The sequence below is a fragment of the Macaca nemestrina genome, chromosome 7, assembly GCF_043159975.1.
Source record: "Macaca nemestrina isolate mMacNem1 chromosome 7, mMacNem.hap1, whole genome shotgun sequence".
Classification (NCBI taxonomy): Eukaryota; Metazoa; Chordata; class Mammalia; order Primates; family Cercopithecidae; genus Macaca; species Macaca nemestrina.
The window spans coordinates 23,161,551-23,188,310 of NC_092131.1; the positions used below are offsets into that span (position 1 = coordinate 23,161,551).

General features: G+C 36.2%; 1 long non-coding RNA gene across 1 annotated transcript in view; it reads right to left on the reverse strand.

The window, feature by feature from the left end:
• Positions 1–6,773: 6,773 nt before the first annotated feature.
• LOC105467611 (uncharacterized) overlaps positions 6,774–26,760 on the reverse strand; it is a 30,492-nt gene continuing 10,505 nt past the window's right edge. The window contains exons 3-6 of the long non-coding RNA XR_979026.2: positions 15,132–15,256; positions 11,309–11,417; positions 9,752–9,803; positions 6,774–6,806 (exon numbers count right to left, since the gene is read on the reverse strand). This is a non-coding gene — a long non-coding RNA (uncharacterized lncRNA). The remainder of the gene's footprint in view (positions 6,807–9,751; positions 9,804–11,308; positions 11,418–15,131; positions 15,257–26,760) is intronic.

The window sequence follows — 26,760 nt, forward strand, 5'->3', positions numbered from 1 at the left end:
TGTCATTGGTAGTTTGATGGAAATATCATCAAAATTCTACATTGCTTTGGGAAGTATGGTCATTTTAACAATACTGATTCTTTGTATTCATGAGTGTGAAATGTTATTCCACTTGTTTGTATCATCTCTGATTTCCTTCAGCAGGCTTTTGTAATTCTTTGTTTGTTTGTTTTTTGAGGTAGTTTTGCTCTTGTTGCCAAGGCTGCAGTGCAGTGGCGCGATCTTGACTCTCCGCAAGCTCCCCCTCCCAGGTTCAAGTGATTCTCCCGCCTCAGCCTCCAGAGTATCTGGGATTACAGGCATGTGCCATGAAGCCCAGCTAATTTTGTATTTTTAGTAGAGATGGGGTTTTTCCACGTTGGTCAGGCTGGTCTCAAACTCCTGACCTCAGTTGATCCTCCAGCCTCGGCCTCCCAAAGTGCTGGGATTACAGGCATGAGCCACCTAGCCTGGCCTGTAATTCTTATTGTAGAGATCTTTCACCTCCTTAGTTAGCTATATTCCTAAATATTTTAATTTTTGTGTGGCTGTTGTGAATAGGATTGTATTCTTCATTTGACTGTCAGCCTGGATGTTCTTGCTGTATAAAAATGTTACTATTTTGTATCCTCGAGTTTTAGTGAAGTTGTTTATGAGATCTAGGAGATTCTCTGCAGAGATTATGGGGTTTTCTAAGTATAAGATCATAACAAAAACAAACAATGAGAAATGGACTCTCTATTCAATAAATGTTCTTGAGATAATTCGCTAGCTATATGCAGAAGATTGAAAATGAACTCCTTTTTTCACCATATACAAAAATCAAATCAAGATGAAATAAAGACATAATTGTAAAGACCCTAGAAAACCTAGGAAACACCTTTCTGAACATAGACTCTGGCAAAGATTGTATGAACAAGTGTCCAGGACTGCCACGGTGGCTCACGCCTGCAATCAAAGCACTTTGAGAGGCCAAGGTGGGTGGATCACCTGCAGTAAGGAGTTCAAGACCAGCCTCACCAACATGGTGAAACCTCATCTCTACTAATAATACAAAATTAGCCTGGTATGGTGGCGAATGCTTGTAATCCCAGCTACTCGGGAGACTGAGGCAGAAAAATCGCTTCAATCCTGGAGGGAGAGGTTGCAGTGAGCCGATATCGCGCCATTGCACTCCAGCCTGGGCAACAAGAGTGAAACTCCGTCAAAAAAAAAAAAAAAGAAGAAAGAAAGAGAGAGAGAAAGGAAGGAAGGAAGGAAGGAAGGAAGGAAGGAAGGAAGGAAGGAAGGAAGGAAGGAAGGAAGGAAGGAAGGAAGGAAGGAAGGAAGAAAGAAAGAAAGAAAAGAAAAGAAAGTCGAAAAGCAATTGCAACAAAAACAAAAATTGACAAGAGTCCTAATTAAAGATCTTCTGCACAGCAAAGGAAATTATCAACAGAGTAAACAGACAATGTGGAGAATGAGATAAAATATTTGCAAACTATGTATCTGACAAAAGCCTAATATTTAAAATTTGTAAGGACTTAAACCAATTAATAAGCAAAAAAAATGAACAACCCAATTAAAATGTGGGCAAAGGACATGAACAGATAGTTTTCTAAAGAAGACATATATTTGGTCAACAAGCATATGAAAAGAGTTCAATATCTCTGATCATTAGAGAAATAAAAATCAAAACCACAATGAGATACAATCTCACACCAGTCAGAATAGCTATTATTAGAAGGTCAAAAAGTAACAGATACTAGTGAGGTTGAGTAGCAAAGGGACAACTAACATACTGCTGGTGGAAGTGTAAATTAGTTCAGCCATTGTGGAAAGCATTATGGTGATTCCTCTAAGAGCTAATAACAGAATTATCATTTGACCCAACAATCCCATTACTGAGTATATACCCAGAGGAATAGAACTAATTTTACCATAAAGACACATGTATACAAATGTTCATTGCAGCACTGTTTACAATAACGAATACATAGAATCAACTTAAATTCCCATCAAAGGTAGACTGGACAGATAATGTGGTACACATATACCATGGAATACTTTGCAGCTACAAAAAAGAATGTGCTCATATCCTTTTCAGCAACATGGATGGAGCAGGAGTCTCTTATCCTAAGCATATTAATTCAGGAATAGAAACCAAATATCACATGCTTTCACTTATAATTGGGAGCTAAACCTTGAGTATACATGGAAACAAAGAAGGAAACAATATGGTATTATGACTTATTTGAGTGTGGAAGGTGGGAAGAGAGGGAGGATTGAAAAACTACCTACTAGGTACTGTGCTTATTAGCTGGGTGATGAAATAATCTGTACACCAAACCTCCATGACACATAATTTATCCATGAAACAAACCTATGCATGTCTCCCCCACCGAATCCAAAATAAATGTTGGGGAAAAAAAGAACTCTCTTTATCAATTTTTGTAAGGCAGATCTGATGGTGATTAACTCACATAGGTGTTTTTGTGGTGGCTGTTGTTTTTCTCTGGGAAAGTTTTTTATTTCTTACCCATTTCTGAAACTCACCTTTGCTTGAAAAATTATTCCTCATTAAAACTTTTACTTTTTTTTATTTCAAGCAATTTGAATATATTATATAACTGTGTCCTAGCCTGCTGGTTTTCTTTTTTCCCACAAAATCTACTCATAGTCATATTGACACTTGTTTCTATGCAATGTGTTTCTTTTCTCTTGTTGCTCTCAAAATGGTTTATTTGTCTTTGATTTTTGATACTTTGATTATGTACTTAGATATATTTCTCTTTGGGTGTAATGTGATTGGGAATCTTCATGCTTACTCTACTTGGGTGTTGGCATCTATCCTCAAATTAGAAAATTTCCTTGGTAGAAACAGACCTTCACTATTTTTTTTAGCCTGCAATTCTTGAAGGGCCAGCTGATGATGACCCGAATCCAGCAGAATTTGTTGTGAATTCTCTAGCTTCTTGGGTGCTGCCTTTCCTCTGATGTCAAGTGAGGCTGCTGGTGGTTATCCACTATCACATGGAGCTACTGGCTGGGTATTATGCGGGCTTCTAGCCAGGTGAATCAGAAGATGTATTCTAGGGTTGAACAATTCCACTCTTTGGGGTCTTCAGCTGGACAGGGCTGTAGACTGAGCTTTAAGGTTAGGCAAAATTACTGCTCAGGAAAGGCAAGAAAGAGGCTATGTTCCTTAGAAATGCTCAACTGAGGATTGCCTCCCTGTCAAGGGAAGTCATGGGGTGGGCTGAGTTGAGTAGCTGTTTAGCTTTTTTGGTGGAGTAGGGTTAGCCTCTATAATTTTCCAAAATCCGTGTGGAGGTGAGAGTATCACTCCCTAGGACGGGTTATAGAGCAGGTTTTTGGCTGAGTAGAACTACTGCTTGACTTCCTGGGTCAAGCAACTCTAGCCCACGTCCTTGTTCAAGAGGCATGAGAGTGGAAGTCTCTTTTCCTGAGCAGTCACTGGGAAAGCCCAATGGCTGAAAAATGGAGATGCCTCTTGACTTTCTGGGGCAAGCCAGCCTCGTTTCATTGCCTCTCTGAAATACGTAGGAAGTAGGAGTCTCCCTATCTGGTTGAGGTGAGACCAGAGCGGGCTTCCTTGGAAGAATTTTGAAATGCTAGGGATACTGAATTACTGCCTCTCGTCCTCTTTTTCTCCCCATAGAAACTGTGGTACAGAAAAATCTTCTCCATCTGGTGTTCTGCCAACTTGTGGGGTGGGGAAGTGGTGCAGTTGGAGTAAGACTGTTCTTTTGAGCATTCTAATTCAGATTCTATCTAGTCCTGCAGACCACATGAGTGTATCAGGCTTTTTTCCAAGTGCTGGGGTTTTTAAAAAGATGTTCTAGTCTGTGGATAGTTCCTAGCTGAACTTTCGGCAGGGCAATTGGAGCCTGAGACTTCTTATTTTGTCATCTCGATGATGTCATTTCTCTCTCTCTCTCTTATACATATATACATATACATATACATATGCATAGCATATACATATACATATACATATTCAACTCATATCCCTACTGGTTCCTTCAGCTTGAAAACTGTGCTCAAATCCCATCTGGGGAATAACTAAAAGGGATACTGTGTTCCACTCCACACCCCCACTCAGCTTGTTTCGTATTGTTCATCTCTTGCGATAGCCAAGTTCTCTGAAAATGCCTTCCTTCTCATTTTCTTTTCATATTTTTTCTATCATATTTTTTTTCACTCCAACTCAAGGGAAACTAAATCTGTGTTTCTAAAGTTATTACAGTGGCCTTTTAAATGACTGCACTTTCTGCTTCATTACTTCCTATTAGGTGTTTTCTTCAGTAGCTTTCTTCTTTCTCAGCTTCACGGTCTTCTCTTTTCTTGTTGACTTCCTAACTTCCTATTAATCTGCTTTTAGAGATTTACCCGTGAGATTCTCTTTCTCTGTCAATACTTCAGATACGAGTGTTTCTCATGCTTGTAGCTGGAGATTTTCCTTATTCTCTCTTTAAAAAAAAAAAAAAATTGTTGCTAATTAGGAATATTTTTTGTTTGTTTTTGGTTTTAGTTTCTGAAGACTAGAAGTCCTTTTCATGAATTATCCCTTGCCCGATACCTGAAATGTCATTAGTACTAGGCTTTTGAGCAAAAATATTCTGATTTCTATACGAATAAAACATAGCTTCCCTTATTTATCTTTCAATAAGAATAATAGTCAAACAACATGTGCTATGTGTGGTCAATGTTAGAAAGTGGAGAATGATTATAGTCTTATGTTGTGAGAATATGAGGGGCAACTCTCATCCACTTAGCAATTTTGCTAACAATGCTGACTAAATAAATAATAAACGTTTCCACCATTAATGTCTAAGGCTAAGGTGACTTTTCAATACCTACTTTAAGTAATATTGTCCTAATACTGAAACCACTATAAAGAAAATTTTAAAAATTCAGTTTGGTGTAAAACATCATATTTTAAATGCTCTAATGATTGGAAAAAGGGAAAGAGCTTTAAAAGATTGATGGGAGTCCCTGTTGCAGAGTTGTGTTGTAATGTATGCTCTACCTTTAGACTTTGGCTATTAAAATCATTGTTACCTCTGAAGGAAGAATTTTAAAAATTTCAGAGAGCGAGGAAGGAGGGAGGAAAGGAAGTAAGGGAATGGAGGAAGCAGCAAAAAAGAAAAGGAAGAAGGAAAGGAGAAAAGGAGAAAAGAGAGAGAAAGAAGAAAAAATTAAATATATATATGAAATTCTTTTAGTGTTCTTCACTTAAAAGCCCATAGGGGATAAAAGAAAGAGGGAAAGAAAGCTTACTGGCTGTTAATGGATTAACGAAGGGAGTTTCCTAATAAATGTTGCTATATTGTTTATTTTACAAGGGGAACCCATATTACCTTTAAGTCTCCTTTCCCATGGCCTACGTTGTCTAAATTTGCACTACATTTAATCAAATTTGATGAGTTGCATAACAAAGGAAGAATTCCAGATAGTATTTACCCTCATTCTTTTATTCCCTGGGCAGACATAGGGAAGAGGCCAAAACATGAGGCTAAGGAATGAAGACATTTCAGAATAATACAGTGACCTCTAGAACAAACTGGTTCCACATGAAAGAATTCATGTTAATAAAAAGGTTAGCATCATTAATTCCATGATCTCTTGTTTTGACAGCCAACATGAATCTTTCTGTTTTCTTAAACATTCTATCCTCTTTCCTGAATAGAGGTCACATCTACAATTGTGGCAGTGAGTCAATTAATACATTTTCTTGAAAGGATATATAAAATAATGACCATCAGACAAATAGTGAATGGATTCTAAGCGTTAATAATAACATAAATCTTTATCATTGTTTTACAAATGTGTGCGAAAATTTCCTCCCAGTCTTTGTCTATATCTATACTTACTTTGAATGTCACTGGGAAATGAACTGATACCATCATTGTAAAGTATCATGCAAAGTAAGAGAGCTACAGTGAAAAGGGAGCTGTATCTTCTTCATGACTCAGTATAAATAGTGAAAATTCCTTCTGAATTGATTGCAACCTTGAAAGCATGTTTTCATTCTAGTGTCCTCCAGATATGGAGAGCCAATGAAATTTTACATTGTCTAGCTAACCCAGCTCTATAAAATGATGAGCATCAATAACAATTTCTCAATGACTGATTAGAGCCATAGCATTCAAGGAGTTAGGTCCCAAACTGCAGAAATAGATAAAGAAGGGATGTAAAGAAGGGATAGTAAAGAAGGGATGAGCTGCTAATTAGGCCTTTGTGTGTGCATTTGTGTATGTGTGTGTACATATCTGGTCTAGGGACTGAGAGACATAAAAAGGAAAAGTATGTGTGCAAGCGCATGAGCTAAAGGTGTTTTAGAAGGATACACCATGAATAGTTAGATATATAAAACAGAAAGAGATGAATGTTTAAAAAGAAACTTCATGTATTTCCTAATTTAGCATAACGTCAATGTTTATGCACAGACATATTTCCACCATGAAAAATACTCTAAGTGCATGCCAACTCTTAAATTTCAGTCTCAGATTGTCAACCACTAGCTTAATCAGAGCAAAAACAGGGTGTTTTTTTTTTTTTAGACATTCGGGGCAGATCCTCTTAACTGACTACACAAAGGACTTCCCAAAGTTCTCTCTTTTACTCCCTCCACAAAAGTGGCTGGAAAGCCAAATAATTATTTTCCCAGGAAAGTTGTATGTTATAGTAGCTATTTAGTCCAGTCTCAATCTCTGCATAATAAGCAGAATGATGCAGATGAGGAGGATTTGGTTTGAAAAACAAATTGCTTACCTAATAACGAAGGACGTGGCGGATTTTCCAGATTTGGCCATTCTTGTTGCCTTCACAATAGGTGACATTCATAGGGGTCACATGCCCATAGAACCACAGGGAGAAAGGCAAGCAGAGAAAGTCAATATGCTTAGGGTGACAAAGTGGGAAGACAGTAGTAGCCTACCTGTCTAATTTAATGCTTGAGTGCCCCGAAAAATGCCACTAAACTCTACTGTCAGATTACTTATGGACAAAAAATACTATTTGTTTAAACCACAGTATTCTTGCTTTCTGATTGATGCAGTTCAGTGTATGTCTGTGTGATTCAAGGTCTCTTCCAAAAAATATATTTAGTGTTTTATAAATTATAAACGTATTTGATTTTATTAATCTAATCCTACAAATGTGACATGCTTTTTTGACAGGATTGTCAAACTTTCATCATATTAAAAAGAATCCTAGGATATTTAAAAACATATAGAAATCCCTTTTTATGTAAATAAACCATTTTAATTTATTGATTTTGTCTTCAAAATCTTGTTCTTTTTTTATCTCTATTATCACACATATCATTTGTTTTATCAACTCTTTAGCCTCGCTGTGTGAGTCTACTCGCCCTTCCATCTTTCTCTATAGTGATAATAAAAGGACATTGCATGATTCATAAATTGTGCCACTAGAAAAGGCATGTAAAATAAAAAATATGTGACACATTCTTGTCATGCAATAAATCATTTAAAATTATGTTTTTTATGGCTCAGCATTTGCTAGACATCTATAATTATATAGTGTCAGCATCCATGGCCAATCCAACTTTTTTTCCAATGCTCTTTTGCCAAATCAAGGAAGCATAGCAAACACAATAAAAAGAACACAGGGATATGAAACTCCAGTTTCAACTCTGTACAATTTACTATCAAAGTAACTTCAGATAATTTTATGACTTTCTGAGCCCCTCACATGTTGTTCTTTTAAAATTAAATAACAATTTTAAAAATCCGCTTTAGAACTTGGTACATATTAAATGTTTAGTATAGTCAGTAGCTTTCTTTCCTTTTCTAATATATGCATTTCTTTTTGTTGTTGATGTTACAAAATGATTCGTATTTTCCTACATATATGCTTATTTAAGGTAAGATAAAAGGTTAGTTCATTTTGGTAGAAGCAAAAGAATACACACAGCTGTTTCCTGCTGCTGTAATACCTGTAGAGCACAGAAGATAAAACAGAAATTGTGAGTATTTCCTAATTACATAATAGTTATTAACAAAATTGATTGTTAGCTGTATGCTTGGCCTTCTGCTATGATTATAAGTGGATTATTATTTTTTACCAGAACCTCTCAAAAGCCCAGTGAATTAGCTCTCATTTCGTCTTATGCATTTCAAATGAAGGCCTGGAAATTTGGAAAGTTTTTAAAACCTGCCCAAAATTCAATAGCTCATCAGTGGTGGAATCTGGTGGATTTGGGATTTTAATGAACTCACTCTGACTCTACAGCCTAATCTATAGTTTCTCTTTATATCGTGCCATAAGAGGTGTTAAGAACATTTAATAGGTCAAATACCATAAAGTGGCGGAAACTCTAAAGAATCTCCAGCAATTGTTATTTTTTAACTGAAACTTCTCAATTTTAAATTATCTTTACCCTCTTATATTTTACAAGTAGGGGAATACTTCAAAAAATTATCTGTTATTATCCATAAGGTACATGGTTAAATTCTATTTTAAGGAGCATGTTGCAATGTTAAAAGTGTAACATCTGGTGAGGCGTGGTGGCTCAGGCCTGTAATCCCATCATTCTGGGAGGGCAAGGTGGATGGATCACCTGAGGTCAGGAGTACAAGACCAGCTTGACCAACATGGCGAAAACCCGTCTCTACTAAAACTTCAAAAATTAGCAGAGTGTGGTGGCCCATGCCTGTAGTCCCAGCTAATCTGGGAGGCTAAGTCTGGGAGAATTGCTTGAACCCAGGAAGCAGAGATTGCTGTGAACCGAGATTGTGCCACTGCACTCCAACCTGGGTGACAGAGTGAGACTCCATTTAAATATATACACACACACACACACACACACACATATATGTGTATATACATATATATGATATATATCTATGTGCATATATTTATATATTGTGTATATAATATACATATATGTATATATTGTATATGTATTATATGTGTATGTGTATATATAGATATATATGACATATATCTAATATATATACATAAATCACAAACATGTGTATATACATACATACACATATATACATATAAACACATATATACACATATATACATACATAGATATAAGCTTCTCAAATTTTTGATAGATATGAAATCCAAAATTTGTCTTTTAATTCAGTAGCTTGTATGTTATGTCAGCACATAGAACTAGATCAGCAGATCAACTTAAATAAAGCCAAAAAAACTAAATATCTGAATTATACTCTGCTGACTTCTAAAAAAAAATATGTCATGTCCTACACTCAGGAATTTTCATGTGACAAACTGAAAAAAATTGAAATGAATTGCCTAGTTCTGTTTATTCATATCCTTAAGAGATGAATATAAGCAGATCTCAAGTCTTACTTAACTTTTAATGTCTTTTTTATAAAATAAGTGAATTGTGAATAGGCTGTTTGAAGTGAGTCTTATAAATCACCTGAACTGCTCCACTATTGGCATGTCTTGGAGTCATTATGTATAATTGGCTAATGGTGTATTTATTCTCACATTATTGGATCAGCTCCAGGGAAAATCACAGATGAGTTTCAAAACTCCAGGAGGATTTCTATGCAGAGGTAAATGAATTAAAACACAAGATAAAACTAATTACTTTTATTTAAATTCAATTTTGGGGGTAATCGTTCTGTCTTGGGGGTTTTCCAGCAGTTTTCAGAAGTGATAAATTTGCTTTAGTTTGCTAAGTTGCATTTCCTTAGAGCTAAGAGATGAAATCATTGGGATGAATATTAGGAAGTAAACTAAATTTTTTGGTAGAATTTCCCACCTTAGTTCTTCATGCTCTTTTTGATGCTTCCCTTAACCAGGCATTTGAAAACCTGATAAATGAGAAAAAAAAAAAAAAAGAAAGAAACACTTTCAATGCCAAATTTAAGTGCACATTACTGAAAGGTGTTTGGAGTTCCAGAAATTAAACACCATAATCAAAAAGACTCACATATACTTTGCTGAAAGCTTCTATAGGACTGGACAAGACTCAGAGAATGTGAGTCATGTAGAGCCATAATTTTCATGTAAAGCAACTGGATGTAGTTAAGTAATAAAAATTTAAGGTTTTTCCTGTCCATATGCTTGGCTGGGTGTGTATTTTTTTTTTTAATGTCTGATATTATACCTGTCCAGCCAGTTTCCTTTGACATGAGACCATATTGCCATGGGAGTGGGAATATCACTGAAATAGGTTTATAAATTAAGTATTACACTTAAGGCATGCTTCTTCAGTTAAGTAGGACCTTTCACGAAATATGACTTGGGTCTGGGCGCGGTGGCTCACGCCTGTAATCCCAGTACTTTGGGAGGCCGAGGCGGGCGGATCACAAGGTCAGGAGATCGACACCATCCTGGCTAACATGGTGAAACCCCATCTCTACCAAAAATACAAAAAATATTAGCCGGGAGTGGTGGCGGGCCCCTGTAGTCCCAGCTACTCGGGAGGCTGAGGGAGGAGAATGGCTGAACCTGGGAGGCGGAGCCTGCAGTGAACTGAGATGGCGCCACTGCACTCCAGCCTGGGTGACAGAACGAGACTCCTACTCAAAAAAAAGAAAAGAAAAGAAAAGAAATATGACTTGGGATAAGAAAAGAGGTGCAGTGAAAAATTAATTACATAAAGCATTGGTTAATATATCAATTAAAATTGGATATGGCTACATGTAAAGAGGTATCTAAATAAACATCATTGTACAGAAGTGAGTTCTCTCATAAAACAAGTCTGCAGTAAGATGTTGCCAGATTGGTGTGATTACTCTATCATCATTAGGGATCAAGGATCCTTCTATTTTCTCTTTTTTTCTTCATCTCACTTACCTATTAAAGCAATGAATATCACTGATTGAATGGGTGGAGGAGAAGAAAGATGATGACAAAAGACCAGTAATACAAATTCAACTATTTGTGTGTGGGAGAAGCTAGAAAAAGCCAAACCGCCAGATCTCAAGACGGTGGGCACTACCTGATGAACTAAAGAGAGATTTTTAGAACCTCAGGAAGCTCTGGGTGCCTGGAGAATTCAACGTCAGCAGAACTCAGCTGAACTCTGACTTTTCTAATTTCTTCATTACTATTAAATAGAGGTTAAGATTTCAACGTCATTAGTGTTCAGGAGCTACCGAGTAGTTCTGTAACTTGATGTGTACTATAAGCTGCTTGTCTGATAGAAAATTACAACAAAACTGCATTCTGTCTTCTAAAAAAATACGCTGTCGTAGAGATCATACCACTGCTGAATATGAAAATCATTTGACTTTTTTCTTTCTGTCAAAAGATTTAAAGCCAACGAAATACATATTTTTTAAAATGTGTGTACCATATGAGGATGACTTACCATTATACTGTCTTTAAAAAGCCCAAATATGTGAAAATCAGATATAGTTCAGAGGTGTAACTTCAAGAATGATACAGCTGTTTGAATCCCATGTAAATTGCTCTTCTCTCTTTAGGATTTCAGTAGGGAGAAAAAAAAAAAAAAAAGCAAATTTTTGACAAGTTGCCCATTCTTGGATCTTTTAATTTGTTTTATTTATGGTCCTACTTTGGGGCCTTACTGTTAGAGACTTTTACACTGGATAGTGGCAGAGAAGTGATTCAGAAGTGGCTCTTGCAGAAATGGGCAGATATTAAAAGCCCATGAACAATCCCTTTTCAGATATATTATATGCTTATTTTCTATTGAAATCACTGTTGCCATTCAGGTCAGGGGCATGAGAGGGATGCATTAAAAAGAGCTGTATCAAAGCACCAAAACTAGTTTGACTGTTATTATTCATATTCCCTTAAAGTAATCTTGGAAAAGAAATGACAGAAACAGTAAGTACATTTCATTCTTATCATATATTTTTGGAAAGATTCATAAGTTTCAGGATAAGTAAAAATTAACTATTAACTATTGACCATATAAAGTAGATTCCAACTCAAGTGAAAGTGATTCAGCAAGTCTGGGATGAAGCTCAAAGAGTTGCATTTACAACAACATCCAAGGTCATTTTAATACAGAGTTATGGGAACACTCTTTTAAAGACGCTGGTCTGCAATCATGAAGTATTTCTCATGATCCGAATACAGGAGCTCATTATGTTTGTATTTTGACAAAGAAACTAATTGATTTTATTTTTAATTAATTATGAATATTTGCATAGGCTGGTAATTATGTACAAAACTATACTCATTCGAGGGATATAAAAGAATCTTCACCTCACCCCACATGACCTCATAAGTCCTACACAGAAGGGCTGAAATATAACTTGCTATAATGTGGCATGAATTTCTCAGAAACTCACTCTAAATGCATTTGTAATGAAGTTTCTAAGGGAAACGTACACTTACAATGATTTCACCACAGGCAGTATAGGAGAACTACTTTTCAGATTGTTTTCTGTTATGATTCCTACTGAACATTTGAATACATTTACTGGTTTATAAAATACCTACAAAATACATAGAAGTATAAATAAAGATGTTATTAAAATTTTGGTTTTTGGTCTCCTTATTTTATAATCAGTTTGGAGGATCTTCTGAAATTTAATTGACATTTGCTGTCTCCAAGGATTCTGCACTGAGGGAGGAGATTCCCAGAATAAGGTTTAGGTTGAAATCTGAAATCCCTCTCAGATTTTCTCAGGCATAACTTAAATTCCTAGAGCATTCTAGCGCAATGCTTCCTCCTGAGGCGTCCAAATTCTCCATCTGCTGCTATTCACAGGATCCTGCCTTTTACCTAGAGTTCTTCCTCTAAAGCAGCTTCCTGGCTTCAGTCAATCCTACCCATTTTCACTTATAGAACAATTTTGTTTTTAGCCTTCAATTAGCATTCTCACATCAATCGAGTAACAATGTATTTCCATGTCTGAAATACGTATACTTTTAAAATTTCAAGCAGAATAGAATATAAAATCAAATCATATTTCAGATTAAAAAAAAAAAATCCAGTTGTTGAATATCCTGGGAAAGATCTCAGGAACAAGGAACAAGATAGTGGCATGAGGACATGTCAAATAATCTGGAACATTCTGCTATCTTAATGACAGATCAGTGAATAATGACAATATCCTTCATTGACAGGAAAGCAGTCAAAGAGTGTTTTAGGATTATAATGAAATCAGAATCTGTGACTTCTTATCCAATGAACACAAGTTTGTATCCTGGCTGTTCCACATACAAGCTAAATGGCCTTTGATAAGTCATTTTACTTCTCTGGATTGCAGTTAACCCATTGGTTAAAATATGGCTAATATTTATTTTGATGGATTATTATAGCAACTAAATTAGACTTTGCATGTAAAATAATTATTACAGTGAAACTTAGCTTAATAAATAATACTTGCATTTCATGGTTTATCTTTTGGTTTTTATATTAAAGTTTTGATAAATTTGGTAGCATAGTCTTCATTGCATTTCCTGCTAGGTTTATGGCATTGCTGATTTTCTATATATACAGATGCAAAAAAAAATGTATTTTTAAATAAGTATGTTTATTGTTTAATGTCAATTTAACGAAATATAATTTGAACTAGTAGTATAGAAAAGACTTGGATCTTGAGAAATATTTTAAACTGGACCCAAGGTTGAGAAACTACCATATGATACACTGCCAATTACGCATTTTTCTTCTTTAATAATTCACAGATTTTTTATTGTTGGATTCAGAAAGCATAACTTCAGAATAAGAGTGATGGAAGGATACTGTCATTATTCACTTCATAAGGGGAAAAATCCTTCAAAATACCATTCCTTTCATGAAGTTCTCTGCTAGATGCTAACATTTCATCACAAGGCAATAAGGCCATAACAAACCGGACAAATGGAGTCAATTCAGAAACATAAGTGAGCAGAAATATTCCTCTTTGTCCAGTCTCTCATTAGAGGCATGAAAAAAAAAATGTTTACTAATGAGGTACAAGCCTCAGAACTGATCATTTATTAATGATTAACATGGCATTCCTGTGTATACTCAATGAAATAGTGTCTTTTTAACAGGAAAGTATATGGAAGATGGCATGTATGATTTCATCCAAATGAAATCATAAATGATAGATCTTTCAGAGAGGAGGCGTGATGAGGTCAGAGATTAATAGCATTCTTTAAAATAATGCTCGTAATGTTGGGAGGAAGTTCAAACTGAAAAGAAAAAAAAAATTGAAAAGACCAATAGTTGTTTTATAAATTGACCACATGTTTACATGCAAGAAACAAAGCAAAACAACACAGCATACTAGTTGTATTAATTTCTAGCAAACTTGAAAATATGTGTACTTCCGTATCTTTCTCCCTCTTTCACATATGCACATCCTCACACCCCTTATGCCCCAACCCTGAGAAAAATATTTCAGAAGATGCTGACCGAAGTTCTATCCACCTGGAAAGTTCCCAAATAGTAACTATTTTATGGAATCTTCTGACCTGCTGGGCTTAACGATAGTTTTCTCACGTTCTCCTGAAAATAATTGTGGGAAAAACAATTCTTGTAACACGTAGTCTGAAATGTTTTTAGTTCTGATTAAAATGATCAACAATTGGTGTGGTTTTGAATTCTTAGAAATCTTTGCTTGTCACGTGCTTTAAAAGAAACATATTATCTTGGGTTTGACACAGTCTATCCATGGGAGATGAAGTTTATAAAATGTTTAATTCATTTTTTCTTAATTTACTACAATAGAATGTTTTTGGGAGGATAAAAACAAAATAACTTGTGTCAGGAAAAGATATTATGTCATCAAGACCAGGCCATATTTTATATTTACATGTTTGTATGTGACCCTGTTATAGCATAAGCTGTAAAACTAGTTACTGCTCTCAGCAGGAAAAGTCAATTTGCAAATTCACAAATCATTAATGTTACACTTCTGTTGCAAAATATGTTAAGTTGTTGGTTTAAATAAAACCTCGAATCTCAAGTACAGATGCTGGTGTATGGCAGTATTACCACTCTCAGTCACTGATAGAACATAAAAATTATGAATTATTGAAATATTTAGGAGATAATCCTACATTAGCAATTATGAAACATTATGAAATCAGAAGCAATGTCTTAAATAAGAATGCATGTGGAGACTTTATATTAGACCTCTCAATTAGGTGCTAAACTGATAATACATCACGTGATATTTTTCATGTAAATATTAACCATTATTAAATGCTTCTTTGTGACTTACCTTCTGTACCTTTTTGTGGGGTACAGGGCCAGGCTTCTAATTGTGCAGATTGACCTTATCATGACTTCACGGATCACCTGCCTTATCATCAAGACGAATAACTAGAGGTGCCCAATGTTCACTTCCTTCATAAAAAAGACCAAAACAAGAAACAAATAATGGCTGTATGAGAAACTGTACTGTATGAGAAAACACTGGAATTGAGCAAGGAAGACATGAAAACCCTCTGAACCATGGAACCTTGAAATTGCAGCATAGAGAGGTAAGAAAAATACCTGACCAGGATTGGCTTAAAATGAAGACAGACTCCTCATTGCTGGGAAAAGGTAAGTGGGAGATCCCCAGCAGTCACCATTGCCAAGATGGATGCCCGTAGTCCTACCTACAGGAGAGCGCCACAGTCCTTGTGGGTTCTAAACCCAGTATAAAGACTGACCTGGAATCTATGCAACTGCACTTTTCCAGAGAAGGAACTCACACTGGGTTCCCCTGCTCCCTGGGATCCAAGCTACTAAAGGCAGTCTCTTCAATAAATGATCCCAAAAAAACATGAAGAATCCACATGCAGAAGAATGAGACTATACCCATATCTTTTATTATGTATAAAAATCAACTCAAAATTGATTAAAACCTTAAATGTAGTAAGTAAAATATGAAACTACTAGAAAAAAATAGGGTAAATATTTCAAGACATTGGTCTCGGTGAAGATTTTCTGGATAAGTCCTTAAAAGCACAGGTTACGAAAGCAAAAATAGACTAATTACATTAAATCAAACTAAAAAGCTTCCATATAAGAAAAAGCAATCAACACAGTGAAGAGACACCCTGCAAAATGGTGAAAATATTTGCAAACTATTCATCTGGTAAGATATTAATATCCAGAATATGTTAGGAACTGAAACAACTCAATAGCAAAACAAAACAAAAACACAAACAAAAAAACCTGATTAAATAATAGGCAAATCATCTAAATAGAGATTTCTCAAAAGAAGACACAAATGTCTACAATTATCAAAAGAAAACACACTTACTATCCCTAACTGTAAGAGAAATGCAAATCAAAACCATGAAATATTTTTCAACTTCAGTTGGAATGGCTAATATCAAAACGACAAACATAATGCTGTTGAGGATAAGGAGATAAAGGAATTCTTATACATTGTTTCTGGAAATGTAAAATAATATAGTCGCTATGGAAAACCATAAGGAGGCTGCTCAAAAAGTTAAAAACAGGCTGGGCACAGTGGCTTACACCTATAATTCCAGCACTTTGTGAGGCCACAGGCATGGCATCACTTGAGGTCAGGAGTTTGAGACCAGCCTGGTCAAAACAAGGTGAAAACCTGTCTCTACTAAAAATACAAAAATTAGCTTGGTATGGTGACAGATGCCTGTAATCCCAGCTACTCGGGAGGCTAAGGCACGAGAATCTCTTGAACTCTGGAGGCGAAGTTTACAGTGAGCCAAAGTTGTGTCACCACACTCCAGCCTGGACAACAGAGCAAGACTCTGTCTCAAAACAATAAACAAACAAAATTACAAACAAAACTACTGTAGAATACAGTAATCCCACTACTGGACAAATATCCAATGGAAAGGAAATAAATATGCGAAAGATATCTACATTCCCATATTTATTTCAGCACTATTCATTTTAGATATGAAATCAATCGAAATTTCCATCAACAGATGAATAAGTAAAGACAATGTGGTAGAAATATACAGCGAAATACTATTCAGCCCTGAAAAAAAAAAAAACCCTGTCATTCATGGCCATATGGATGAGCCTGGAGGACATTGTACTAAATGAAGCATGCCAGGCATGGTTAAGACAAATAGCCCTTATTCTCACTCATATGTGGAATCTAAAGAAGTAGATCTCATAGAAGTGGAGAATAGAGTAGTGGTTACTAAAGGCTAGGATGTATAGGGGGAAGGGAGATATAGAGAGCTTGGTTAACAGATACAATATTACAGCTAGATAGGAGGAATAAGTTCTAGTGTTCCATAGCACTGTACTGTGACTCTAGTTAATAATAATTTGCTGTGTATTTTCAAATAGCTAAAAGTGAAGATTTTGATTATTCCCAACACCAAAAAAGTGGTAAATACTGTAAGTGTTATGGATATGCTTACCCTAATTTGATCATTGTGCATTGTCTATCACACAGTATCATTTGTATATCAAAATATCACAATCTACCCTATAAATATGTATGATTACTACGTGCCAATTAAAACTAATAAAAATAGTAACATTTCTAGATGTTTTTATTTACTTGAAGCATACAGAGCAGATAATATAAGACTTGGAGTTGTAGTCCTGTACCATGATACCATTCTTTAATGAACCTCTCTCTCACAAGTGGTTATAATATATAAATTAAATAATTTTTACAAAATATATGTATCAGGGACAGAGAAGGGAATGATACCAGTAGGTACCCTTTCATTTTTGAAATAAAGGTCTGGTGTCTATGTTCTCTCACCCTGCCCCTAGACATAAATAAAGGCATGCCTTTCTGTCTGTCTCTCTCTCTCTGTCCTTTTCTCTCTTTTTAAAGTAAATGCTCCCTGTGTGTTTGTGTATGTAGACACCAAAAATGTGCACATAATTATATGATATATTTCATGTAAAATATAAAGTCTCTAGGATTCTGCTTCCTAATCTGATCATGGGTTGACTTGTACTTCATTGTCTCTATAAGTTCCCTTATAGTTCTAAAAGTTTGTTATGGAAACTAGCTGGGAAAATGGCAGATAGGAGGCAGGACTAACTTGTGGCAACCACTGGGATGGACAGAGTAGTGTGTGGAGAGCCACACTGTGAACTTTAGCTCCAAGAACTACTTCAGGAACATACAGGAAAGCCTAGACAATCCACAGAGCATTTGAAGGAACTAGATCACTGTTGCAGGCTCCATGAGACAGTCGAGAACTGTGAACCCGCTTGCTTGCCCTGCTCACAGGCTGCCAGGAAATAAACTTGATGCTGTCAATGGGGCAAGGTGGGAGTGAGACTAGCCTTTTGGTCTGTAGGCTGCACAGGCCCTGGGTGAGGCCTGTAGCTGACAGCTTTCCCCCACTTCCCTGGTGAAAGGTGTGGCACAGCAGAGTCAACCATAATCCCTCAGGAATATAATGCCATTGGCCTGGCAACCACACCTCCATCCCTGACAGCAGCCGCAGAAAGTCCCACTCAAGGAGAGTTTGACCTCAGATATGCCTAACCCTGCCCCCACCTGATGGTCTTTTCTACCCACCCTGGTAGCCAAAGACAAAGAACATAATCCCTTGGGAGCTCTATGACCCTGCCCATAGAGTTAATCATCCCTATACAACCACAGTAAATGTGCTCTTGAAAGCGCCACCTCCTGGCTGGCGGCCAACCAACACAAAACCAGTGCACTGAACAAAAATACAACCAAGGACCTTCCCAGAGTCCACTTCACTCCCCTGCTACCTCCACTGGAGAAGGTGCTGGTAATCACGTCTGAAAGACGTGAAGATGGATCACATCACAGGTCTCTTTGCATCAACCCTAGTACCAGCTTGGCACTTGGTAGCTTTGCTGAGTGGATAGAACCCAAAAAGAAATAACAATCACTGCAGCTTGTCTCTCAGAAAGCCCCATCCCTAGGAGAAAGGGGAGAGCACCACATCAAGGGAGCACCTGAGTGGGACAAAATAATCTGAATAGCAGCCCTTGAGTCCTAGATCTTCCCTCTGACATAATCTACCCAGATGAGAAGGAACCAGGAAAACAATTCTGGTAATATTATAAAATGGTATTCTTTTAACACCCCTAAAAGATTGCACTAGCTCACCAGCAATAGATCCAAACCAAGACAAAATCTCTGAATTGTGAGAAAATGAATTCAGAAGGTTGATTATTAAATCAATCAAGGAGACACCAGAGAAAAGTGAAGTCAAACTTAAAGAAATTAAAAAAAAAAAACAAAACAGGATATGAATGGAAAAATCTCTAGTGAAATAGATAGCATAAATTAAAAAAAAAATAGCAACTTCTGGAGATCATGGACACACTTAGAGAAATGCCAAATGCACTGGAAAGTCTCAGCAACAGAATCAAGCAAACAGAAGAGAGAACTTCAGAGCTCAAAGACAAGGCTCTCGAATTAGCCCAATCTGACAAAAACAAAGAAAAAAGAATTAAAAAAAAATAAGCAAAACCTCCAAAAATTTTGCGATTATGGTAAACAACCAAACCTAGGAATAATTGCTGTTCCTGAGCAAGTAGAGAAATCTAAAAGTTTGCAAAACATATTTGAGGGAATAATCAAGAAAAACTTCCCTGGGATTGTTAGAGATCTAGACATTCAAATACACAAAGCTCGAAGAACACCTGAAAAATTCACCACAGAAAGATCATTACCTAGGCATATAGTCTTCATGTCATCTAAAGCCAAGATGAAGAAAATAATCTTAAGAGCTGTAAGCCCAAAATATCAAGTAACCTATAAAGGAAAACCTAACGGGTTAGGCAGATTTCTCAGCAAAAACCCTATAAGCTAGAATGAATTGAGGTCCTACTTTTAGCCTCCTTAAACAAAACAATTATCACGCAAGAATTTTGTATCCAGCAAAACTAAACTTCATAAGTGAAGGAAAGATAAAGTATTTTTCAGACAAATACTGAGAGAATTTGCCATTACCAAGCCAGCACTACAAAAACTGCTAAAAGAAGCTCTAAATCTTTTTTTTTTTTTTTTTTGAGACGGAGTCTCGCTCTGTCGCCCAGGCTGGAGTGCAGTGGCGCGATCTCGATCTCGGCTCACTGCAAGCTCCGCCTCCCGGGTTCACGCCATTCTCCTGCCTCAGCCTCCCGAGTAGCTGGGACTACAGGCGCCCACAACCGCGCCCGGCTAATTTTTTGTATTTTTAGTAGAGACGGGGTTTCACCATGGTCTCGATCACCTGACCTTGTGATCCGCCCGCCTCGGCCTCCCAAAGTGCTGGGATTACAGGCGTGAGCCACCGCGCCCGGCCGAAGCTCTAAATCTTAAAACAGATCTTCAAAATGCACAAAAATAGAATCTCCTTAAAGCATAAACCTCACAGGACCTATAAAACAATAACACAATGAAAAATTTTTTAAAAAATAACGTATTCAGAAAACAAATAGCCTGATGAATAGAATAGTACCTCACATCTCAATACTAACATTGAATGTAAATAGCCTAAATGCTTCACCTAAAAGATACAGAATGGCAGAATGGATAAGAACTCATCAACCAAGTATCTGCTTTCTTCAGGAGACTCACTTGACACATAAAGACTTACATGAACTTAAGGTAAAGGGGTGGAAAAATATATTCTATGCAAATGGCACCAAAAGCTAAGCAGGTGTAGCTATTTTTATATCATACAAACAAACTTTAAAGCAAAAGCTGTTAAAAAAGACAAAGAGAGACATTACATAATGATGAAAGGACTAGTCCAACAGGAAAATATCACAATCTTAAATATGTATGCACCTAACACTAGAGTGCCCAAATTTAGAAAACAATTACTGCTAGACCCAAAAACTGAGATAGACAGCAACACAGTAATAGTGGGAGACTTTAATACTCCACTGACAGCACTAGACAAGTCATCAAGATACAAAGTCAACAAAGAAACTATACAATAAATGGACTTAACAGATATTTACAGAATATTCTACCCAACAACCATGGAATATACATTCTATTCTTCAGTACATAGAACATTCTCCAAGATAGACTATATAATAGGCTGCAAAACATATCTCAGAAAACTTAAGACAATCAAAATTATATCAAATACTCTCTCAGACCACAGTGGAATAAAATTGGAAATCAACTCCAAAAGGAACCATCAAAACTATCCATATACATGGACATTAAATAACCTGCTCCTGAATGATCTTTGGGTCAATAATGAAATCAATATGAAAATTTAAAATTTCTTTGAACTGAATGATAATAATCACACAACCTGTCAAAAACTCTGGGATACAGCAAAAGTGGCACTAAGAGTAAAGCTCATAGCATTAAATACCTACATCAAATGTCTGTAAGAGCATGAATAGACAATCTAAGGTCACATCTTATGGAAATGGAGAAACAAGAATAAACCAAACCCAAACCCAGCGGAAGAAAAGAAATAACCAAGATCAGTTCAGAACTAAATGAAACCAAAACAAACAAACAACAGCAATAATACAAAAGATAAATGAAACACAAAGGTGGTTCTTTGAAAAAACAAGTAAAATTGATAGACCATTAGAGAGATTAATCAAGAAAAGAAGATCTGAGAAGATCCAAATAAGCACAATTAGTAACAAAATTGGAATATTGGAACTGACACCATAGAAATACAAAAGATCATACCAGGCTACTATGAACATCTTTACACATACAAACTAGAAAACCTAGAGAAGACAGATAAATTATTAAATATATACAACACTCCTAGATTAAACCAGGAAGAAGTGGAAACTGTGAACAGACCAATAACAAGCAGCAAGATTGAAATGGTAATAAAAGTTGCCAACAAAAAAAGTCCAGGACCAGAAAGATCCACAACTGAATTCTATCAGATATTTAAAGAATTGATACCAATCCTATTGATGCCATTCCACAAGATGAAGAAAGAAGAAATCCTCTCAAAATCATTATATGAAGCTGTTCTTACTCTAATCCAAAACCAGGAAAAAAAAAATAAAGAAAAAAGAAAACTACAGACTAGTATCTCTGATGAATATAGATGCAAAAATCCAGAACAAAATATTAGCTAACTGAATCCAACAGCATATTAAAAAGATAATCCACCATAATCATATAGATTTCATAACAGGGATACAGGGATAGTTTAACATCCTCAAGTCAATAGATGTGATACACCACATAAACAGATTTTTTTAAGCCCATGATCATCTCAGTAGATGCAGAAAAACCATTTCTCAAAATCAAGCATCACTTGATGATTAAAACACTCAGAAAAATCAGCATAGAAGGGATATACCATAAGGTAGTAAAAAGCCATATACAACGAACCCACAGCCAGCATTATACTGAATTGGGAAAATTTGAAAGCATTCCCCATGAGAACAGGAACAAGACAAGGATGATCACTTACATCACTTCTATTCAACATAGGACTGAAGTCCTAGCTAGAGGAATCAGACAATAAAAAAATAAAGGCCATCCAAATAGCTAATGAGAAAACAGTCACTCTTTGCTGATGACCAGATTGTATACCTAGAAAACCCTACAGACTCATCCACAAAGCTTCAAGAACTTATACCACCATCATTCTTCACAAAACTAGAAAAAACAATCCTAAAGTTTATATGGAACCAGAAAGGAAGCCACATAGCCAAAGAAAGATAAAGCAAAAAGAGAAAATCTTAAGGCATTGCATTAGCTGACTTCAAATTATACTATAAAGCCACAGTCACCAAAAAAGCATGGCACTGGTATAAAAATAGGCACCATTGGAACCAAATAGAGAACCCCTAAATAAACCCAAATACTTACAGCCAACTGATATTCAACAAAGCAGACAAAAACATAAAGTGGGGAAAAGACACCCTATCCAACAAATGGTCCTGGGATAATTGTTGAGTCACATATAGAAGAATGTAACTGGATCCTCATCTCTCACCCTATGCAAAAAGCAACTCAAGATGGATCAAAGGCTTAAATCTAAGACCTAAAACTGTAAAAATTCTAGAAGAAAACTTTGGGAAATGCTTTCTAGACACTGGCCTAGGAAAAGACTTCATGACCAAGAAACCAAAAGCAAATGCAATAAAAACAAAGATAAATAGATGGAACTTAATTAAACTAAAGAGTTTCTGCACAGCAAAACATAAGAATAATAATAATTAGCAGACTAAACCAACAACCCACAGAGTGGGAGAAAATCTTCGTGATCTATACATCCAACACTGGATTAATATCCAAAATCTACAAGGAACCCAAAATCAGCAAGAACAAAATGAACAATCCTATCAACATGTGGGCTAAGGACATGAACAGACAATTATCAAAAGATGATATACAAATGACTAACAGACATGAAACAATGCTCAACATCACTGATTATCAGGAAAATGCAAATCTAAAGCACAATGTGATACCACCTTACTCCTGCAAGAATGATCATAATCAAAAAATCAAAAAATAATAGATGCTAGTATTGGTGTGGTGAAAAGGAAACACTTTTAAATTGTTAGTAGGAATCTGAACTATTACAACTGCTATGGAAACAGTGTGGACATTCCTTAAAGAAGTAAAAGTAGATCTACCATTTGATCCAGCAATCTTACTTCAGGGTATCTACCCAGAATAAAATAATTCATTATATGAAAAAGGTTCTTGAACACGCATGTTTATAGCAGCACAATTTGCAATTGCAAAAATATGGAACCAGCTCAAATGCCCATCAATCAAGAAGTGGACAAAAAATGTGATATATATGTATTTGTATACACACAGAGAGAGAGAGAGAGAGAGAGAGAGCATAGAATACTTCTCAGTCATAAAAAGGAATGAAAATATGGCATTCACAGCAACCTGGATGGCATTCATTGCCATTATTCTAAGTGAAGTAACTCAAGAATAAAAAGACAAACATTGTATGTTCTCACTCATAAGTGGGAGCTAAGATATGAGAATGCAAAGGCATAAGAATGATACAATTGACTTTGGGGACTTGGGGAAAAGAGTAGAAGGGGTCTGAGAGGTTAAAAACTACCACTGGGTACAGTGTGTACTGCTTGGATAATGGGTGCATGAAAATCTCAGAAATCATCCATAAAGAACTTATTTATTTAACTAAACACCAACTGCTCCCCAAAAACCTATTGAAATAAAAAATAGTATGTTAAGATTATAAAATGAAAACTTTATCAATGTTTTAAAAATAGAGAAAACAAAAATAAGGTTTAGGTAGGTAGTGTGAACAAGGTAGAAGGTGGAGAAGTGAAAGTAAATAAGGTGTGTCAACTTCACAAGAGCTTGAAATTTGTATGGTTTCTTCGATTCTGCATGAATAATATATGAAACCTATGTGTTCGGAATTTTTGAAAGCATCCATTCATACATAAGGGCATTAACTATTGGATGGATGGAAAAATTCAACAGAATCAATTGAAGCACAGTTGTGAAAATAGTGACTGAGAACGTGACCTATGGAATGATTAAGGCCTGAGTTTAAAATCTAACTTACTAAATTATCAGCTGCGGGATTCTAGACAAGTTACAACTCCCTGAACCAAATTTCCTCCATATAATCCTTTTAGGTAATGGGTATTACTATTTTCCCCATGTTTCAGATGAGGGCAATTAGATTCAAAGACTGGAAAAATACACTTCGCCACTTGCTAAAAAGGCTGCAAGGTCAATGGATCATTCAGATAGGGACAGGAGGAATTGGGAGAAACGCAGTATTTCAATCTACCACATTCTGCTTAATAGCTACTCACCACTGAAATTAGCATGAAATCCATTTAAAACCTGCTGTTCTTTGCCTTTAGTGTCATCCTTGAATGTAGTGACTTGGTAATGATGGTTGTTGATTATGCTTAATTGAATATACAATTTTGACTAAAAAGAAATAATCTAAATTTCATCAGGTAGTTCTTCCCTTATAATTTATACTTGTAATTAATGTACTTGTTTTAATTAACTTTATTTAAAGTGAAAAATTTCTCCTATTTTGGGGGGTACATAGAAACACTGTCACGAAGAGAACACAATAATTTATTTAAAGTAAACTTAAAATGTGCTCTCTAGAAAGTCATTTAAATTCACTGTATCTGGTTCCACAATAAAATTTGGAAACTGGTTTGATTTTCTTACCTGCCAGTCAAATGAGACAATATGTGATAGAATGTAAAATCAATTATAAAGTGAGACAAAGTGTCTTAATAATAACTAACCAAAGGATATCTTTGAACCTAGTTGTTGTAAAAATGAGACCTTGTTTATCTAATCTATTTCTGTGTGCATTTTATAGTCTTGTAATACAAATCAATGACCTTTTGATTAATTGCATTAAAAATGTGAAGCCAGCACTCATCAGAGGCAGTTTGGGTATATACCCAGCCATTTTAATAGCATGAATTTCTCTGAGTCTTCTAAATTTTTGGTTCCTTTTGGACTTAAATGGAGGCATCACTTTAACTTAGTGATTCTCAACTGGGGTGGTTTTGCCATTCAGAGTACATTTGGCAATGCCTAAAAATGTTTTTGATTGTCATACTCGGAAGGTGTGGTCACTTGTGTCTTGTGATTAGAGGCCAGAGATGCTGCTAAACATTCTAAAATGTACATTACAGCTTCTCCATCTCCCCACAAAGAATGATTCCACCCAATATGTCAATAACCGAGTCTGAGAATCCCTGTTTTTACTGACTAAAGAATGTACTGAGATGTTATTATTTTATTACGAAGGTAGTTCATGATGCAAATTATGATGGCAGCAGTACAAGGGATGTGGAGGGGGATTCTTTTCTTTTCTCATTCTTTGGAAGTGACCACTTTCCCATAAAGGATGGGAAGGTGAAGAGCAATCTAGCTCTCTAGGCAATTTGTGACTCTGTCCTTCTGGCGTTTTCCTGTGCTTTCTATGGTAGCTCATCATCTCAGTGGCCTTCTCTTTATCCATCTTTATGCCAGCATTTTCCTATTATTATGTTATTGGAGCATTATCTGAGCTACTCACTGGGTCTTTAAATTGATGAGGTACCGTCAGCCATTTCAGTTTTTATCAAGGGAGCAGACGCGAGGGGGAGTTGAGTTCTGGCATGTGTTTGGGAGGTGTTTGTTTTGACTGTCTGATGGCTGCATACCAGCCTGAGGGAGTCACAAATGTCACTGGTGTGCGATGGTATAATTTTCCTGCTGCTCCAAAGAGTCTTCTGTGCTAATCTCCTGGCATGTCTGGCAACTTTCAAAATAGAAGTAAAAGGCAATTCCATGGAGCAGTGGAAAAAGATTCAAAGTCTCCATTTGTCTCTTTAAAGGACAGAGAAAATTGCTAGCGTGCAGTTGGCCATTTTCATTATTGAGAGCATAGAGCAGCTCAGTTTTCACCAGGGCTAATTGATTTTCACAGCTGGTGCAGGAAAGTCTAAGGAAGATACGAGACTTGAAAAGTCCCTTTGTGCAGACTCTGAAGTTCATGAGTTCTGCAGGGACTTCAAATTTGGACTTCACTAAGAGATGATGAACTCATCTGAAATAACTTTGGGCACCAGCTGGAAAAGAATCACTTGTTTATCTAGGCGTGGTGTGAGTAGATTTTGGCCTGCCATGTGGCGTCACAAAAAATTCATCATTATCCTCCTTACATGAAGTATCAGTATGTTAAATTGCACAAACCTGGTTTTCACCTCTGGTGTCAAAAAATTCCCCCACCTAATATGACATGTTAGATGGTGTCAATGTCTATCTTTCCTTTGCTTTATCATTGAGAGAGGACACTATCTACTGACTAGCAAGTAGCCCATATCATAGACATTTTGTATTCCTTATTATGAAAAGGTGGAAAGACAGCAGCAATCTGAGGGAAGGCTCTCATGCAGGAGCAGAAAGCAGGGATGTAGATATTGGTACTGAGGTGGAAAGGGAGGAT